The following is a 4,975-nucleotide window of genomic DNA, read 5'->3' as shown; positions in this document are numbered from 1 at the left end:
TGGCCTCACCACATGAAAGTTGCCAATGGCTGCATAATGCAGTGGTATTTGGTTTTGCAGCCATTTAAATTTAGGGTGGTCCATAGACCGCGGGCACAGATGGTTGTGGTCGACTTTCTCTCTTGCTCTAATGGGGAGGGGGGAGGAAGGTTCGGCAGGATGGCTCCCTTTGAGTGCATCATTGTGTTTGAAGTGGTTTGAGCGATAAAGGACAAGCTTAAATCTAGAACTGTGTGCACGGTGCTTGCTAAGATGACTCACGGTAGCACGGAAAAGGCTACAATCCACCGTTGTGCCACCAGACTACAGTTCTATGGCTGTGGAACTCCTAAACAAATCCAAAATGTAAGTTGTGTCCATTGTCAGTGATACTGGGTCCTGTTGCATGTCGGTACACAGTTTGCAGTAACATGTAACACTTCTTGCAATAGCTGCACCTTCTTCCAGCCTCATCATTGTTGCCTGTTCTGACAGAGCTCCTATTGAAGCTAATTTAGCTGGAATAGGCTCCATTGGCAGAGAGCCAAGCTAGGTTTCACAGCTCTATGCACCTGCAAGTGACCGTTGAACATGTCACACACCTACACTTTTCCCTGTTGGCCAATTTGGCAACAACAAAGCAAGAAAATACCTGCTTCATTACTGTCAGTGCTGAACTGGAGCCAAAATGCTTTGTGTCACTTTCATATGAGGTAAAAGAAAGGCTTTAATTAGAGGATGCCATGGCAAGCATGTTTAGGTTAGGTACAATGAGATGAGACAGACAGCCTCCAGTTAAATGAGATAGCTCTCATTAGTCAAGCAGTTAGAGCTGATGTTAAGATAGTCAGGGTGAGAACAACACATTGACAAACAGAACAGACAAAAAATGTATGTAGCTCTTCACCTTACCTTCAACTTAAAACACATTTTTACAAGGGGGAAGTAGAGCCTGTGAAGATGTCTGATTGTCTTGTTTGATTACCTGTCACTTTTCGTGGTAGCAATAATGTACTGTTCCCTAAATTTAAGCAATTAACTCCCAACTAATGTGCAATGAAGGGCTGTTGCCAGGATTTTAAAAATACTGAGGCAATAAATCCAAATTATATCAATGCTGAAAATAGATACAAGTCCAATTTGTAAAAATTCCCAACTTGTCATATACTTACGCTTTGGAATTGTAGGTCTGGCTGGCTACCATCCCAAAGTGTCAGTATTTGACAAGTTGGGAATGAGACTTAGATATCAACTTTCACTACAAATTAGACCTTTAAAGAATACCCCCAAAATAACACTAGCCTTAACTTGAATACCTTTACTTCCAACTCCAATGTGCAAATAGAACAGAGCCAGCTATAATAAAACATTTGCAATTAATTAACTCAATTAAGTTGTCCATAACAAAATCAAATGTACCTCTTGGACATTTCAGTACACAGCCTTTTGGGCCCCCAAGTCCATGATCCATGAAGCCCAAACAATCTAGGCCCATAAAAAAGAGAGATCTCAGAAAGAAGGCAAACAAAAAAAATTGAATCCAAATTCCAGGTCCAGGTCCCTACCACCCCTTAGAAAGGCATGCATCGGCATCCAGGTGAGACCAAAACACCCACAAGCAGAGAAATTCTTGACTGCACGCGAGGGTGCAAAGCAGTTACTCTTCAGTTCGATAGTCTCTTTTCACTTAATCTTGGAAATGAAATGATGACTTACAATAACTACATAACGCATTTCTGAGGTTAACTGTCTTCAGTGTTTTTCTTACAACTCTAACCCTTCTGGATATCAAAATAACACACATTCACACTTTACAGTGCATAACCCTAACATTGCAAATACACACATAACCTCATGAGCTTAACCTGAGCTACATCAGCGGCTATGAATGTAGCACTTAGCTTCTAGGCCGCAATTAAGCCGACAACGTGGGCGGTTAAACAGCTCATCGATATCAACTGCAGCATACTTAATACCTCGTTTACAGACAATATTCTGATTGGTTTTGCTCTATGACTCTCATCATAAAAGTAACACAATACAGAACAGTTTTACAATCACATTTTGATGCCAGTCAGCTAACTTGTGAAGGTAACTCACCAGGATATCGATTTTAATTGGATACTATGTCCGTCTGAGTTTCTCTCACAGACTACTCTCAACAGCAATTCGGCAACTTGGTAGTTTCCCTCTCAGCAACACTACCAGCTCCTCTCACTTTCACCTCAACTTGCTGAACTTAATCATGAAGCTGTTTTGCGTCCTCAAGGTCTAACTACAACACATTCACCTGCCTCAGCTGCAGTAGCCATGGGGGGGTTGTGTTTTTATTTTTTTTTTTTGCAAAGAAACTCCCCTGTGCACAAAGGCTTAATGACATAACCTCCAAGTGATGCACTCTGTAAACTACAGAGAATAACCTGGGCTTCACAAGCTTGCTGTATACCCCAACAAAGGAGCATAACATTTGTTTCTAATCATGTGCAAAACAACATATGAATGCATCCAGTTATAGCACACTCATAACAATAAAGTCAAAGTTGGTTAAAAGTGAATTAGCAATTTGTGTAGGGTATATTATAGGGGTACTCAAACACAAATCTTAAAAGGCCACAATTTTTATTTTCAATGACTCAAAGGTCCATGTGTTGAGCTCGGTCAGGCCACATGCAATAATACTGTAATATTTAAAATAAAATGTCCTTTTCATTCAAAACACAAATACAAACTAAAAAAAATGTTTTTTCCATTTTGACATGAATTAAAATACCTGGTTGAATATTTCCTCTTTTTGTTTGCCTTCAAACATTGTGTCCATCACTTCAGTCATGCACTATTTTATTATTTCTGCAACTGAGAATGGGTTCCTGTGCTTACCCAAAATCCACACCACTCCAAGTGAGCACTCTGTTGCTTTTTGTTGTTGTGTCATAGATGTGACAAGAATCCTGCTTGCAGCTTGATATGATGATTTCAGCGCATTTATTTTTGTTGTTCTTACCTCTGAATTTTGCAGAAATTTCTCTTCAAAATTCCTATGCTTCGACTCATAATGCCGTTTGGATTGAAATTGGAAATCTTCATCACAGCTATAGTCTCCTGGCATATTAAGCACATGGGTCTTGTGCTGGTTGGAGGGAGAATGATTGAATTGTTCAGTCCATTCTTCTTCGAAATGCTGATTTCCACTGACCACTTTTCTATTAGCAGTGAACTTGGAACACACCACTTTCGTGCAATCTTCGCTTCTACAGCCGGCAAAATGTCAATATGCGAACTGATTCCAAAACGAAAGTGAAAGTTAAAAATTGTGCTGTAGCAGTGAGTGACCCAGCTGTCTGTGTATGGCTGGCATGGAGACAAGTCCTGGTATACACATGCTGACCCAACCAAAACACATGTTGAAGTAATAACAGTTCGGGGGCCACAAATAGAAGGCCCGGGGGCCGCCTACTGAGGACCCCTGGTATATTATATATTATTATATTTGACTGTTATTACAAATATTAGTGTAAGGCTTTATTTTCCACATACTTTTGTCAACCATTTAGTAGTCACACACATGAAATCAAAAACTGACATATGAATACTGATGACCAAAAGATAATTAGCTGAACTGCTGGCCACTAACATTGCACATCACAGTGACACACAACAAACCATGTCACATGACTGCTCAAATTAGACAATGAGTTTTTCGGGGGGGGGGGGGGGCTTGCTTCCCCTAAAAAACAAAGAGACACTAATGAATATTCAAATGTTGTTGACACAAAACCTAAAATCACTGGGGAACGTGTGTGTACACAGTTTAACCAAACCCTGCAAAACCCTCTCTGACAGACTGTCACAGTAGAGGTGTCATACAGACAGTTTATGATAAAGGTAACATTAATCCAGATTAATTCAACAATCATTAGTTATACACTTCGATTCAGGACTCGCCTGTGTATCAAGGGCAAAAAGGATTAGCTGCAATTTGCATAATAAACAGGCCAAACAAACCAACAAAAACAGGAAAAGCAGAGGTAAACAAACCTTGAAGTCAGTCCTTGTCTGCTTCTGTCCATTTTTATGTACACAGTTTATTAATCAATATTTGTTGGCCATAATTACAGCTGTTTTGCTTGTTGGGAGGTAATGGAGATTAATTAGTGACCTGCAACAAATGCTTTATGTAGAAAGGGATAATGAGCTCCGCTTTATGCTTTAATTTTTAAGTGATATGCCAAGTCATCCAAGAGAGTGGAAAATTTAACTGAAGACTTTTAAACAGTGTTTTTGTGTTTACCTTTGTTATTTCAGACCCCCGGTGGTTCCATCTATACACCCAGAGTCTCTGAAGCAGCAGAGCCGTGATGAGCTGGGTCCTGTCGTGTCAGTGGCCCATCTCAGTGGGACTGCCCCTGACTTAAAGTCACCTTCCACACATTAAAAACACCATTTAATGTATTGCCATCAAATAGTGGCTCAAACAGCAAAGACACTGTCAGTTAGATTCGAGGAAGTAAACGGAAAGGCCTTTACTCTGCGTCTGGGACTCTTTTAATTGGTTATTGATCATATCTGTATCTGTGTATCATACTGTACTTAAACCTCCTCTATTTTTGTCTACTCAGTACACATGGTATCTATTGTATGATTTTCCATTTGGAAAGTTAACTGCAAACTATGCTGTGTTTTGCAAAAATCCTGTCAAGCATCAGTGCTCTGTAGCACTTTCAGGACTGAACTTTGAGGACCCTAGTTTGATACATTTTGTTATAGTATTGAGGGTTGATTCCACGCAAATCACACGTTGATTCATTATTCTTAGATTTTAAAGGTAACATTAAGGAACAATACAAAAGAAAACAATGTGAACAAAAGTTAGAAGTCAGCTGAATCAACTTGTCTACGGTCATCTTACCTTCTGTCTCCAGCGATGTCCAATTCAGTAGGTGGCACTGTGGTGAAAAACTAGGTCCTGACAGTGCAGCCTCCTCCACTGCAGCTGTAC

This window comes from Acanthopagrus latus, chromosome 22 (genome assembly GCF_904848185.1).
Source record: "Acanthopagrus latus isolate v.2019 chromosome 22, fAcaLat1.1, whole genome shotgun sequence".
NCBI lineage: Eukaryota > Metazoa > Chordata > Actinopteri > Spariformes > Sparidae > Acanthopagrus > Acanthopagrus latus.
This window is presented reverse-complemented; position numbering follows the sequence as displayed.